The sequence below is a fragment of the Plectrocnemia conspersa genome, unplaced genomic scaffold, assembly GCF_051122295.1.
Source record: "Plectrocnemia conspersa isolate PC_06_02 unplaced genomic scaffold, ASM5112229v1 ptg000005l, whole genome shotgun sequence".
Taxonomy (NCBI): Eukaryota; Metazoa; Arthropoda; class Insecta; order Trichoptera; family Polycentropodidae; genus Plectrocnemia; species Plectrocnemia conspersa.
Window position 1 is genome coordinate 26,312,174 of NW_028277169.1, and position 16,851 is coordinate 26,329,024.

General features: G+C 29.7%; 1 protein-coding gene across 1 annotated transcript in view; it reads right to left on the minus strand.

Moving 5' to 3' along the window:
- Nucleotides 1–16,851, minus strand: part of LOC148235307 (uncharacterized) — a 131,743-nt gene that overhangs the window by 43,934 nt on the left and 70,958 nt on the right. The window contains exon 2 of the mRNA XM_088186285.1: nucleotides 5,262–5,341. The gene's annotated coding sequence lies outside the window, so the exon portion shown is untranslated. The remainder of the gene's footprint in view (nucleotides 1–5,261; nucleotides 5,342–16,851) is intronic.

Genomic DNA, 16,851 nt, shown 5'->3' on the forward strand with positions numbered 1-16,851 from the left:
CAAAAAAATAACACGTAAAAAGTTTTAATGTGTTTGAACGACGTCAAAACTACTTTTGAGAAAAAATCCTTACTTAATACTAAATAAAATGCCAGACTTTTTATCATGAAACTTGCACAAGCTCTTACTGAATTTTCCATCAAGCAAAATTTATTTTTCGGTTAAATAATTCTTAGTTAAATTTGCATACCGTAAATTTTGGCTTAGAGTGAAATATCGCAAGTACGTGCCCCCGCTGGACTTCACCGCTGTGCTGCGCTGACCCCTACCAGCCTTAAATCTTTCCTTGGCCCTGGGACACTTTTGGACCCTAAGGCGAGATTTCCCCCTGGTCCGAATTAAAACGGAGCGCCCTAAATTATAATCCAAGCACGTAGACGGCGAGTCTTCAGCTCTACACCGCCAACGTGAATACTAAAGTACTCTAGCACGATTGTCTTAAACGGTTCGTTAACCCCATTTGCGCCCCTAGGGCTGCACCTGGCTCGGGATACCCATAGGATAGTGACGCAATGTACCTACGTGCGTTGAAAACGCACCTAATTTTCCGGGACGTTATAGTTTTGGCAATCTAAAGAAAAACTCTCAAGTTCTTTATTTGGGTTCCAAGATGGACTTCAGTATAAATGGGGTAACTCTACTTCTATATGCAAATTATTCAATAATTTTATTTTACTCATACATAATATCAGGCAGTAGTAAATAAAACGTCTTTAATTTCTTAATATTTTTTTTTATGTTTATCTAAATAACTATAATAGTGACCTAATTATTAAATTTACAACTGAGACTATCAATATCTATAGCAATATTTTTTCATGTTTGTGAGCGTTCTAGTTCAGGCAAAATCATGATGTTACAATTTTAAATAACAAAAGATCGCATAAATAATAAGAATACAACTGTTGGGGCCTATTTATATTTATATATAGATTTTTATTATGGCCAAAACTCGGCGGCACGGTTTGTAGGTTTTTTCTCTCTCGACTGGCAATCTTGTCTAATTGTCACCCGTCACTATCCTGTCCCCAAACTTAAAGATTGCCAGTAGAGAGAAAAAACCATCACGCCAGTGTTATCTGAGTGCTGCCAAACAACCATTTGAATCGATAATATGTTTTGACTCTTAGATCAGAAACAGTAAATTGGTAATGAAAGCAAAAATACTACTATTTTTTGGGGTAATTTTATTTTTAAATTTAGAAAAAAATTAATCGATATTTTTATTAAAAAATCGGAGTTTAATTTTTTCGATATTTAACTTGTAAATTTGTATTAATCTAAAACATATGTATTTTGTAAAGTGTTCAAAGTAAACATTTTTCTGTGTTTTAAAAATGTATAATTCTAAGTAAATATTGCAAAATAATTGTATGCTAAATGCTACATTTATATTGATAGAATAATATATAAGCGCAATAATAAAATATCATAGCTTTAGTAGAAATTAATTTAAAATATCTAGATTTCACATGATTTAAAATCAAAATTAGTATTTTTATTATTGTAAGAATAATAGTTAAAAAAACATAGGTATATTATTTGATAATGTTAAACAAACGTATAAATTTGTTTCTTAAAATCTCTAAAAAATACTGGATTCGTATTAATAACGAGACAATAGATCAGTGATTAATATTTAAATACCTGGGTTATAAACCTACAAAAAATTTTGGCTTATTAATTTTTATGGCGTCTTGACATCGGTATTAGTGATTATAATAAAATTAAAAAAAATATCGATCTTCACATATTATGTTTTTAAGATTTTCCTAATCTTACGAATGAATATCGTGAAATTTAATTTAAATCGAGCTCGTAAAAACTCTAATAATAAGCTACTTTAGCTAATAGAAAATATCATATGTATATATAAAAAACTGTATTATTATATATATTGTATAATATATTACTAGTCTGAAGTTTGCTTTTTTTATCTGGTCCGCTAATGCATAACAATAAATTTATAATATTAATTATGCTTATAAAATTCCACTTTTATTAAACCAGTTATTTAGTAAATAATGCAAAACCTAATTGATTTAAAAAAAAAGTATAATCATTATATTTAATTTACTAAACATGCTTGTAAAATTTGCGTTAACTACAACTACAGGTTTAAAATCAATACGGTCAGTTAAATATTCTTTACAATAAATATATGTTTCACAAAAAAATATATTTTTTTATCTCTAGATACAAAATATCACTTTTAGTACTGATAAAATAAGATTGTATTCTAATAAATTATTTATTATGTAACTATATTTTAAAAACTATAATATTAAATGAATTTATCGATCTACTTGAATATGTTTCTGTAAAAAGAGAAACATATTCAAGTAGATAAATATTTAATTATTTCTAATGTAAGAAGATCAGCACAAAGGCAAATATATTAGGAAAGCAATATTGCAATTTTTCTCAAACGTCTCGGTAACATAAATCAATAAATCGATAAATGTATAATTAACATAATTTGTATTTATAATTCGCAATTAATTTTATATGCTATTAAGATATACATAAAAATACCTACAAAATTTGTTGAATTAAAACGAGTATATATAATTGATTATACATTTTTTTTTACTTTAACGTATTATTAAATATTTTTTCAAACTGTTTTTTGCTTCAAATATTAATGTTCCTAAAAATATACAGATATAATATTATGATTATACAGATATATTAGAAATTTTCCAACTTGAATGTATATTTTAGCATTTTAGCATTGCATAAATTTATTGTTTATAGCTACCATAAATTTGGCACTAAATAATAAATAATGACAAAACAATTTTACATTTAAAAAGAATATGGCAATAACCCTAATCAAGTAATTAGTATTATATAACATAAACGTAGTATATCTATACAATTTTCACGCGGCTTCAAAACTAGAACTTTCCCGTCGAAAGTTACCGCTATCGCGAGCGAACGTCGCGGGCGTATAACTTTTCCAGGCGAAAATTCTCCATGCGGAAAAGTCGAACTCGCTCTCGGAATAGTATGAATCAAAAGCGCCTAGGAGAGTGAGCGAGTGGCCAGACGTCAATCCGGCCCCGGGGATGAAATATGCTATGGTTAACTACCGCAGGTCAATAACGCACGGACGGCTCCGATCCGGCCCTGGTTTGCCTCAAGGAAAGGTTCCGGACCCTTACTTAAGCCAGGGACGGAGATACATGGGCGGTGAATGTACGTGAGCTAAGGTATTTCCGTTACGTAATATTATATAACACTGTGCCTATACGTGGTATTATTGCACGTTACCAATATAAAGTGACTAGCAGCTGAGACTGTAGGAAGACCAAGTATATTTGGTAGAAAATAATATATATAGGGTTTAAATATAGAATCAAATATGTACAATATTGTAGATGGCGAAGAAGCCTACTGGCACATTTGGTTAAGTGCGAAACAGCCGCTATCAAATTCGATATAGTAAATATTAGTAATGCTCATCCAGTATTTAAAAAAAATATATGGCATAAATTACAGAATAAAAAAAATCACACTGTGCGCTAAAACTTTAAATTATCTTATTTCGGTGCTCTCTACTGTAATTGCACACTACAGAGCTGCTAACACAGAATGAGGCCTCCCTAATAAGATTGGCTATGATTTTGCCGCTCTTTTACCTCTTGAGGACGATGACGTCATATGCGCGTCTGTGTCGATTAATATTCACCATAAAACCGTGTCATCAGTAGCGTTTTTTATATGTATTTACCCAATACATTTTTTATTGTAATCTATATTTACAATATTTATATTTTTTCTGTTTCTGATTTTAAATTACTTGAATTGCGTCTGCTTTGGCAAACCTAATAAGATTCGCACACTTATTTAACTTTCAATATATCAAAAATTTGGCACTGTATAACTAAAACTTAAAAAGTGACATATTGAAGATATGAAACTTATATTTATATTTATTTAAAATAGTATTGTATCACATAAAATAAAAATATGTGTATTTATTAATATATTCATTTTATCATTTAATTGTTTATTTTTAAAAACTATTTTGATTATAATTTGACTAATGGTATAAGTCGGTTACCAAGACTTGAAATACCTATATGGAACTTATGATTAACAATTTTTATCGTATCTGAGAGCTCAGAATTAATAATTATTATGTAATTTTAATCTCAACCCATTATAACCAATTAGGTTTTCGTGTTTTTCTTATAATATTACAGATAAATATAGTATTAAATAATTTATATTACGCGAGGTTGTATGATAATTGTAAACTGTAATATTAGTATATAATTATTAAAAAATGTATAACCCCTTAACAGACTTTGATTTCAGTCTAATAGTAGTAGTAGATTGTTCTTATCCCGTTGTAACGAATTAGGCTAAAGTCTGTCATGTTGCAGTGAAAGATAAAGAAATAAATAAAAACTATAGTCAATGTAAAAAAAGCATATTGCTTAATTTATTTGTATTATTGTTCCAGGCTACTTTTAAATGCACTATATTATAATTCATTACAAAGAAATAAACACATATAATGCTTCTGATAATATAAATATAGTAAAAACATTTTAAGCGATTCGAATTTTATTTATATAATTAAATTATAAATTTACTTTTGCTTTGAAATTCTTGATTAAATGGGTATAATTTTAATTTTCAAATTAAAATTATTTGTACGATATTTTAAGGCGCTTTTAGGAGCACTAAGATATTGCATTATTATTCGTCACAAAAAAATAAGCATATATTAGCTGTAGCAACTCACGATAATGAAGGACCGACATAAATTAAACATACGTATAGTTAATTAAAATATTTTACACAATTTGGATTTTAAATGAACAATTTATTTGTTAATTAATTAAAAATTACCATTTTAATTCATCACTTTTGCCCAATAAATTTATCATACAATTAGGGTTTAATGTGTATGATTTAGATTTGTTTTATTTCTTTAATTTGAATGTCAGTTAAAAAATAAAATATTATTATATAATTCTGGGATACTTTAAAATGCATCACCATGTAATTATTTATACATAGCTTTTACTTACTGGAATTCATATGAAAAAAAATTAAATTAAGCTAGGTATGCGAAAAGTAATATTAATAAATAATTAAATCAATCTCTTAAACATATTTATATAAAGAAAGAGATTAATGAAAGTTATTCAGATATTCCTTAAAATTAGGTTAATTCAATAAAACTTAAGATTCCTTGATAGTTTCCTGTTTATAATATATCAGATCTATTATTCAACACTCACCTAACAATGTTGAATGTCGGATTCCTTCGCCATCATTTCCTACGACCGAACACTAGGCACTCGTCCAACGAAAGACATTCCTGAAAAAAAAATGACTTTTATAAAAATATATTATAGAAATATCCGCTACATTTCCTCATTGCATATTATTTACTTTGAGTGACTTATAAAGGTTTTAAATCCAGCTTCCTTTACGAGGAAACAATTGATACTGCGTCGTTCAATATTTGTCCATCTGGACTCTTTCAAAGATGAAACTACGACGAAGGAATATTTAATGGGTCACGTTTCTTATTTGTGTGTTATATCGTTATTATGTATATACATATACACTCACGTTTATTTTTATAACACAATAGAAACAGCGAATGATTACTTCCGTCATTTATTAAATAAATACAATAGGAGAATCACAGGAGAATGTATCAAAGTAATATATTTAAAGCAACACTTATGATGAAAATATTTTTTTAATTTATTATATAATATTTATTACTATATTTTTAAATATTTATATAATGACATTGAAATGTTTCAACTAATTACACATTAATATATAAAAGAATTATAATACGCTTAAAATTAAAATTTACATAGATATTAATGTTTGATTAAAACGACCTTACACTCAATGTTTTATATGAAATAATATTTACTTATTTTCGTATAAGGGACGTGAGTTTTTTTAAAAGCTTGTTTCTAACTAGACTTATTAAAAAAATGTTAAATAAATAAAAACGCTTGACATTCACAGAATTTTAAAGGTCGTTGTTACGTATCTTACCGTAATATGATATTTTTGATAGCACGTTAATTATGTTTAAATGGTTATTACTGTTCCTTGATTGAGATTTAATTGCGAAAATATTGGTATTTATATTTTTATTTTGTTATAAGTAATCTTTTAATGAAATGTATTTAAACCATACATTTAATACAACAGCGTAGAAATACTTAGAAATATAGAAATACTCAACTTACATATGTTTAATAAACATTCTGATTAACGGTTAGTGCTACTTACAAGTTTAGACGTAATATAAATTAGGATTTAATGTATGGTTTTAAAGCTTTACGTAATTTGTCAATAGTAATAATTTAGAAAATATTTGATTTAAATATACTTGAATTTCAAATATAAATTATGCCACACGCATTGTTTACTTCACTGCTATAGGCTGTGAAAATGCCACATATTTTATGACAACAAAATAAATCTCTTCAATCCTGAAAAAGAAACGTTCAAGGATTGAGAGTAAGGATTTGGTTAACTCGCGGTAGGTTAAGAGGTTAAGTTAAAGCAAATGTTATAATAATCCCTTCACACATTACATTTTAAAGGTTAAAGATACTCGGACCTTTTCTTATTTTTATTTTTGTGTATTCTAACGCGATTCGTCGCGCAATTAGGCGCTGAAAGCGCACCTAATTGGCGAGCGTCTTTCGACCGGCGGGCGACGCGCATTTTTCATTAGCGTCTCGCGTAACCTTTGATACGACCCTCCCGTCAAAGCGCCGATGAAAATCGCTTTAAAACCGTGTTAATTACAATTCGTCACGGTGCCCGCGTTTCCAATCTCTCAGTGCAGAAAACGCAACAAGGAAAACGAACGGGCGGACGTAATTAGTAGACCGGGATCAAAAGGAGTTTCTAGGATTTGTGCTCTTTTTCGGACTTGTAAAGTTTTGTCTCGACTCCGAGTGCTCTTGTTTTTGTTTGGGCTCTGTTGCTTCCTCTTCTTCTCACAGTTTTGTGAAGATTCACGCGTTTGATCTATTTACATTTTGTATATTTTATCGTAAACAAAGACACTTGTTTGTGACTGACTATTGAAATCGATAGTCACTTACAAAGAGGTATCAAGTTATAACAAAATAAAAAGAGCGTTTCGTTTTTAAACTAAAGCAATTAAATTATGTTCATAGCTCATAATTTTAATATATTTTTTGAAATACATTGACGATTTTTCCTTTTGAGTGATTTTAAACTGTTAAAGTTGAAAGTAAACGGCAAAGTCGACACAACTAAACTGTAACAGTTACGTAATAAACTTTGAGCAGGTCTATCGCTGGTGATCCTGACATAATATCAGACGTTTATTATCTCACTGAAAATAGGTTTTAGTAGAAAAATATGCTCATATAATAACAAACATATAAATTTTCAAATAAAATCAAATCTTGATATAATGTATAAATTTGCCACAAATGTGAACTCTGATCTATTTGCTTTTGTGTTTTATATACATATATTTTTGCTAATTTAGGTGTTGGGAACCTTAAGGGTGATTAACGAGACTCAATGTAGAATCTTGTAAGACTTTTCATTGCAATATTTACATATATGCGATGGACGATTATTGGCGATACGTTTTCTTCAAGCAGTGGTGAAGTCGGCGCAGGGGTAATGTCAGTGGTCGATCCTCGGGTTCTTGTAGCTATCTGCAGCGAGTGTCAGGATTCAATTGGTCATTCGGGAGTTCAGGTCGTCTGTCGATGGGGGCGTGTCTGCTGGTCTCCTTGAGTGGCTGCTGGTGACTTGTGACTGTCTGACTCCTCTCATCGAAGTCTGGGCTTATATATCCAGGGCTATAAGGCTTGCTGGTCAATCGCATATATGCGGCAACCTTCCAGCCAATCGCTGCAGTCGCTTTGTAGAACGGCGAAAAAAATCTACGCCCTTAGAAAGCGACGTTCGCTCGTCCAAGATCGTATTGTATATTCTGAAATGTCACCGATATGGTGATTTTTGATATCCGTGACCGTTCCGCCACAAAGAATTCTCTTAATGACTGTGTAGTCCCTGAAATCCTTCACGTTATTGTGTTGTTTGTCTCAATTGCTAATGAATGATCGTTTTTGGTTACAGTCTCTGTGTGTCGCTACACTAATATTTATTTTTATTTTTTAAATGTGTTCTTTGAATACTCAAAATATATTAGATGCTTGATTATAATGATATTTAATACCTCTTCAACTTTTGATTACCGAAACCTCAAAAATTTGGATTTGAGCGGTATCGCCGTACATGTACGGCGGTTGATCTTTCACTGATTTGAGGTACCTCAGATAGTTAAATATTTACATATTTAACTAAAGAAATAATAAATAAATAGCAATATATGTATTTAATATTTTTTAAATTTGATTTTATATAAACGATTTTCATAAAAAAGTGTTAATAAATTTTTTTTTTAAAACTATTAGGAGCTTCTGTAATGTTATATAAAAATCCACAAAAGCCGAATAATATATCAAAAAATATGTAAAATAAATTAACGTAATTAAATAGTATAAAAGTTTTGAAATATATTATTATTATATAGTAATACAATGAAAATCGAATTTTTTTCGATAATTTAATATAAATACAATATAAATTTTATTGTCATTAATATGGAAAAATACGTAAAATGAATGTAAACAAATGTATTCAAATTAACTCACTAAGTGGGGTGCAAAATAACCTTATTCAAATTATGTATTATCAAGGCAAAATTGAATATATTACTATTTTTTGTCAATTCATTAGGATAATTTTATAGATTACAATAAATTTGAGCTAAATTTTTTCTGCTCAGTTGTTGTTTTAACCTTGAAAGCAATAACTAGCTTTAAATATATTTAACATAAACTTGCTATTATAAGCAATAAAATTAAATATAAAACAACGTAAATTTTTTTTTTTTTTTGTAAAACTGTAACGATTGTTTACAGTGTAACAAACATTGGGTAGAATAATAAATAATATAAAATATCGCAGTAATTTTCTATTTATTTATATTATTATGATTATAAAGATACGGGCTTATTCTGTCATATTTTTTAGCAAGCAATTCCTTATGATAAAATTATACTGTATTTTCAATATTTAATTGTCTCTGTGACATTTGGAAGTGGTCCACAATTAGAACGTCTTCGCGTAAAGTTCACACCAGAACAAACCGAGATCACAAAGGGATTATTTTTGTTCCGAGACTACAACATGTAATATATAGTATACATATAGAACGCTATCTATAGTTAGTATACACATGCTACAAGATGCAGAGGGTATTTCCCAATGCGCTTATAAAAAGATAGATTTTCATCGCACGAAGACGTCTTTCTTTTTTTTTTGCCGAACAGACAGGCAACCGAATCAAGAATTCTGATGTATGACTCCTTAGGGAGACAGTCACGATTTCCAGCTCGTCAGCGTAAAGTAGAATGATTAATGTCAGTATTAACCAACGTTTAAAAAGATCTATATGAATCTAATAAATATTACTTAAAGCATGATATTTTCATTTGATTTGATATTTCAAAATTTGTACGTATTTTTAGATATACATGAATTAGGATTAATTATATTTTCATCAAAATTTATTAAAAATATTTGTAATATAGTAATAATTAATGAACACATGTGTCAAAGCTGCATATAAGTTTATCTAAAATATAGGAACATCCCCATATTTCTTATGCTATGATAAAAAAATGAATATATCTAACAATATCTGTCGGTCCTTCACTATCGTGAGGTACCACAGCAAGTATATCTAACATGACGGTGGCATAAATATAACCTTACATATCAGTAGTACACATGAGCGACAATTAACTAAATATTTTCATTTTTTTCAGTACTTGAAAAATACACAAATAAGCGTTTTAAGGACTCATGTTGAGAAAATAAAAAGCTCATTGATCAAAAACTGCTAAATATAAATTATCTAAAAAAAGTTAAAATCTATGACTTGACATTTTTATGGATTATTTTGGTTCGTTATAAGGCTTTCAAAGATTAGACAGGTGCAATATAAGTACGTTGGTACAAGTTAGAATTAAGTTTGAACTCTCTGTGTTTGATGTATCCGACACATTGCTTAAATCTGCCTTGTTTAATATTTCGCTATTGTTCAAATTTGAGCAGAAGAGGAGCGCCGAAAGCGTTAATTTCATTACGCTATATACACACACCGGGTAACGGGTAACTGAATTTGCGCGAATATTCCCGAACTCACTACCTGGTATTCGAAGAATTACACGCAAAGTAATTTTGAAGTTTCGCAAAAGTAATTTCGCCCCTCGGAACGGAAGCCGATGAAAGCTCGACAATTGTGTGTGTGTGAGACGAAAAAAGCTCCGAACGAAACGAAAGAATGCCGGCGAAATGAAAATTTCGTAATTGTTATTAAATATAATGATACACGCAGGACAAAGGGAAAATTGTCCGACGAAACTCTATTAAAATGCCTAAGCTTTAACTCGAAACGTTTTAAAAGGTAGTCTCCGAATTATGTATACGCGGGTAGCGATTTGCGTTCGTTTGAACCTATTCTACGTACTTACTTCAGACCTTTTGCGAATACATCAAAAGATGCTCAGAAATAAAACGGACGCATAGATATGAAAGAGAGTACAGGCAGACTTTGCCTATTGCCTTTTTATGTTTTATTGCAATAATTTCATACTAGATAAAAAAACACGAATACTAAAATTTAGTGAATCTCAATAGATACAATTAAACCGATCTATTTGTATTTTGTGAAATTTTAGTGTATGCTATATAAACTATAAAAATATCAGATCAGTTAAAAGATTAACGTAGAATATATAAAAGTAAAATAAAATAACGATTTCCTATATCTAATTCTAAATTTTTATGTACTACTAAAAAGTAACGTGATATATTTAAGCAGACTTGAAAATCAATTTTTACTAAAACTATTGAGAATATAATTGTTGTATTTTTATAAATTAGACAGTTTATTTTGATCTATTTTATAATCAATATAGTTTTAAACTATTCTTAATATCACATTTAGCATTCTTTTATGGAGCTATACTCTCAAAAAATAAAATACATATCATTTCATTATAATTCACAGAGTTCTGTAATTTGTATAATTTTTTATTATTATTATTATAAGCTCTAATTAATTAGTGAAATTTTAGATTTTAGAAAAAATATTGTCAACTATATAGAAAAATTTGTGTTTTGTTGTATAGAAGAATTCAAACAACTTTTATTAAATTTATATTTGTTGTGTTTGTTCTTAAGGTATATCGTAAATATCTAAAAAAAAATAATAACATATTTTTTTTAATTGTAAAACGTAAGCTCTGAACATTAGTGACTCTCAGACTGAAAAATTTTTAAGAAAAATTTTTGATAGGAAGATAGAAAGTTAATATAATTAAGTTAAATTAAGAGTCTGACGATAAAACGCGGATTTATAATGGATGTCCATCATGGATAACTCAAAGCCTTCAAAGCGGTTAACTTTGAAGCTTTATGAGGGCTTACGATTTTGTTTAGATGTAGTAAAAACCTTTATATGTCTGGTTTTAAGTTGTTTAGTATAGAGAGATCTTAAATACCTGATCTTTAAAGTAATTTCTAATTATTAAGTGGAAGTTTCTTTGCTCAAAATGTTCCCACCGAAATTTTATAAATATTTTAATGATAAGGTAGAGCGAGAAAAATACATACTATTACATTTATGTGAATGGAAGCTGATTTTTTAAAGAAGAAGCTTTATGAGGGCTTACAATTTTGTTTAGATGTAGTAAAAACCTTTATATGTCTCGTTTTAAGTTGTTTAGTATAGAGAGATCTTAAATACCTGATCTTTAAAGTGATTTCTAATTATTTAGTGGAAATTTCTTTCCTCAAAATGTTCCCACCGAAATTTTATAAATATTTTAATAATAAGGTAGAGCGAGAAAAATACATATTATTACATTTATGTGAATGGAAGCTGATTTTTTAAAGAATCCTAATCACTATGTAAAGAAAAAAGTCTAAACAAAGCAAAAACATTCATTAAATTTTTATTTATCGGCATAATAAAAAAAAACTCGAATTTGCAATTACCGTACTTATGTCATTAAGGAATAATAAATATGTTTAATTACGATATATTATATTATAAATAAATTCTAGCAAATATCATTAAATTTTCTTTACCATGATACATTATTTTATGAGACTTTACAACATTGGTAATAATGTAAAAGTAATGGCATTTATATTTATATATTTTTTGCCTTATTTAAAAAATAAATAATAAAAAGCCCTGTTCGGATTTCTGCCGCGTAATTCCCTATAAAATAATTCTTCCGCGATTATTGATTCGTCCTTCTTGCCCTGAAACGTGACAATATAAAAAATCACCCGAGAATAGACCACACAAAAAATATTAGAAAAAAAGAGTCGCTAGAGGAGAGATTCCGGACCGGGGAAGTAACGAGGGGGGGGGGCTAAAAGTGGAAAATTCAATTATCCCCGTTGCTTTATCCGTGAGAGTTTTCTTTTATACGAATAAATACAAGCGGCCGATTTTTTTCTTCTAATTGAAAAGACGTTTTCCGGGCATCGAATGTTTTCAGAAGAATTTTTCCCTTTTATTCCACGCCCCCGCTGTAAAGAATAACACTTCTTATTATTTCCAATAACCGTAACGAAAAATCGGAATTTTCGTCGCTTTGGTCAGGGCTTTTATTTTTAAAGCACACAGTCGCGGCCTGTGTGAATGAAATCCCTAATGAACCTCGCGAAGTGTTTCCCCTGATCGATATGGCTTCTATGGTGTGTATATGAAGAGGAAGACCGAAAGCCTTGGGAAAGCCGCCAGCCCGTGAAAGACTTTTCCGATCCGTCACCCTCGTTTATATATATGTTTATTTCGTGGATAGGTTCCCGAAGGCGTTACAAAGCCGAGTAAAAGGCATTAACGCAAAACCTATATTGAAAGCAGTTCTCCCAGCAGACAATGCTACCTTGTCGATTATTCACCTTCCGGAAAATCGATATTAATACTCTCTTAAGACATTTTATTTTAAAGATGAATTATTGATAATATAAATTAAAATCTTATTAATAATTTTTACAAATAAAATAGTATTTTTAAATGGATTGAAAAAACTTTTTACTTACTTATTCTATATTTAGGTTAATAATTGCTTTAATAACTTTTATTGGATTGCCAACATTTAGTCTTTAAATTCGAATGTACAATAATATCATTATTTATTAGGATCAGACCTTAAATTTTATACTACATTAATCACCAATAATGTTTTAAAGGGCTGGATCAGTATTATTTAGGTTTGCTAGGCTAGCTAGCAATTTAAGTAAATTAAAAAAAACTGTAATTTTCTTTAAACTGTACAATTTTTCATAAATTTGCATGTGTATTTACTTGAATATATAATGAATTTTTGCATCTATTGCAAATTTCTTAAAATACGTCTCTCTAGTCAAAAATAATGTTATTGTATTTTTTTAAATACCATTTCGTTATACTGCGATTCGTCATAGTTCGTTACTTTTTATCGTCAAAATTTATTACAAATGGTCATCTGTTATTACTAACTTAACATTGTAATTATATGTATTTCATTTTTAAAAATGCCTTAAAATTCTCAAACATTCTTGAAAAAATCTGTTAGTTTATTTTCTTGGAATTTGTCTTTAACATGTGATTTTTATCAGTTAGCAGATAAATCATTTTTAATTAAAAGTAACCTGAAAGTTTCTTAATTAAATAGTGGAATGGACTTGAAATGCATTTCCCACTTGCACCAAGCTTCAGAAAACGCTGCTATAACGTCACAGAGAAATTCGAAGCAATAGGAACACCACATACGTTCCTATCTCGTAACTGTTAAACTTGACGGTGGGCCAATCCATTATAGCGCATACTTTAAAATTTTCAAGAATTTAAAAATAAAAATCTATTTTTGTTTGCGAGCCGTAGTTTGCCGACCCTTGCTCTGCAGCAACATTTACACCTTTGTCTTCTTTATTACAAATATATTAACGCACAGTATTAGGCACACTTACCTTAACACTCACAATTGTTGTAAAGTAGTTGAAAAATATATTCAGTATTTTAATCTTAAACTAAGAAAACAGTCGCGTCACCTTGAAGAAAATCCTTCAGTTCGCGCAGAAGAAAATCCTCACCGACCTTGTTCTCACTAATCCGCTCCTGCCCTAGATTAATCGCGTTGTTTGGCCAAACATTCAAAGTTTTAAATCTAATAAAATCCCGCTGAAATTCTGGCGCGAAAGCCTTAAACTAACGACGACACCGGTGTCTTAATTGATTGCGGCACCTTCTCATTCTCCTCTTGTTAATCTGGCAATAAATACTCATTAAAGTACGCGAAAGCCTCCCGTAAAAGACGTTTATAATTAATTAGAATACAAATCCTATCGCTGTGTCCTGGTAAGCCTCCAGGATTCACCTGATCGTTGTGTTTAATTGGCCGAAAAAGGTTCTCGATGCCCTATTAATTAATTTTGCTCTCGTTGGATTAATTTTATCTTGAATTTATTTATATTTTAACTCAATTATCGTATTATAAATGTATTAAATATATAATAAAATAATATGTAGATTTATATAACAGTGTTATAGTTATTATATATATATATATATATTTAAATATATAAGAAAATAAAAGGCGACTCTGAGAATTTTATATTTAAATTATCAATATGCATCTCTATGAGCTGTAAAATCTTATTAAAATATATATGCTGCTATTTAATTTTATGCCAGAAATAATCTTAAAAAACTATGATACAAATATCATAGTTAGACGTCGTATATGCAGATTTTGATAAGGCTTTCGACAAGATTTTTCGTGTTTCTTTTACTCAAATGACTTAACTCGGTTTTACTTGAGTTGTAAACAGTTTATTTATACATGTTTTTATAAACAGTTTATTTATAGAATTGCAGATTTTTCCTCTCTAAAGAGTGATTTAGATTCTCAATATAAATGGACTTTAGCTAACCGTCTGTCCTTTAGTGTTGAAATGTGCCATACTGTGTCATTTCTCGATCTTATTCGGCATCAGTACTTATGATTTTTAATATAAAAACTTTCAATAAACACATTAGAGTCCCTTTAGTAAAAAATAATTGAAGTTTTTATACACATAAACGACGTCTGCGATGAATCATACAATATGTTCCTATTTGTTATGAGGAACGCACTCTATGACACTTTAGTTTGCAGCATTCTTAAATCGCTATCTATAATTTGGAATCCCCGAATAACCTTATACCATCTATTAGTCGATGAAGTTCATTAAAGGTTTTCGATATAATTAGTTATTAGGTTTTTAAGAATCACGATTACGTTATATTAGTCAGGACATCTGCACTAGCCGAATCGCCTATGGCTATCGCCATCTGGTTCTCACTTGACATTGAATTTTGATTTATTTAATATCAACTATGGTTCGTATTATTTAATTTCATTATTTTTATTTCTGTAATAATACAATATTTGGTTTTATTTTTTGATCACCGTGACGGATTGGGATTTTTATTTAATTTAAATAAATAACGAAAGAATTGCAAAGATTTGTCAAAATATTATAAAGGAAAGAATAAAATATATATTGTATATAATTATTGCACAATATTGCTCATATATTATACAATACAATTACGTAATACATTTAGGTAAAATCGTTCAAGGTTAAATTATTCTAGAACTGTACGTTATTTAACAAAAGACTTTCATCCGGAAAATCGATAAAAGTCCTTACCGGAACTTGACATCATTGTTGTTTCTTTCATTCGAAAGACAGTCGCTGACCTTCCTGAAAATATTCCACGCATTCCTTGACACACAATTCGACCCATGTTCGTCCTAAAATAATACCCGAGCACAAAGGAGTCGCCGTCTGCCCGAACAGTTAAAGATGTGACACTCTGGAATGCCTTTGACTCTAATTTCTTTTTCGGGGTCGAAACGTCTTCATTTTATTCCATCCAATCACTTTTATTGCCGTGTAATGTATGACTTCAGAGAGCCCTTTGTTCTCGATGAACAGTTCGGATTGTCTTTTACTTTTTTTATTATCAATTTTGACAATGAAACCGACGTAATTGGATAATAGCAAACGCGCTTCGCTACACGTATTTTTCGCCTCGATGCACACACGGGCGTGCAAATTTATTTATTGTTATTTATTCGAGTCTTCAAAAGCATTTAATTACCACACAATTTTTCGGTCTGAAAAAAAATGCACCTTAATAAAAAAAATTTGATCAATGTCTGCCTAATTTTTATCAGCGTAACTAATTACAGGTTTTGCGTTAATCTGCATATATGCTTCATCGTAGTTTAATTGAAAGACATGAGCGACTTATAAGCTACAATCTGACATAATAAAAAATAAAAATAAAAGTACTCGAAACATTATTATGTTTGTTCACGCTTAAAAGCTCGTTACGCGTTATAAAAGCTCACGTTCGGTTTTTAATCTTTATTTCTGCGTATTTATTTGCGCGGCGCAATTAGCGAGGCAGCCTTTGACTGCGCCTAGTCGGTGTGGGGCGCAGTGCATAACTCAGTGCCTTTTTTCCAAAGGTCGCCCCCTAATGCGCGAATGTCGCTTACGAGTGTTAACTTAATTAAAACGAATGTCGGCAAAAGTGTTTCGGCGAACTTTATTTTCCGGTCCGCGGAGCGGTTTCTTAATTTCACATGCAAATTGCTTTCGCGATGTGCCTTTTTCGACGCGAAAAACTTTTTCCGCGCTCGGATTAAGCGATGAAAATTTCAGCTGCAAGTG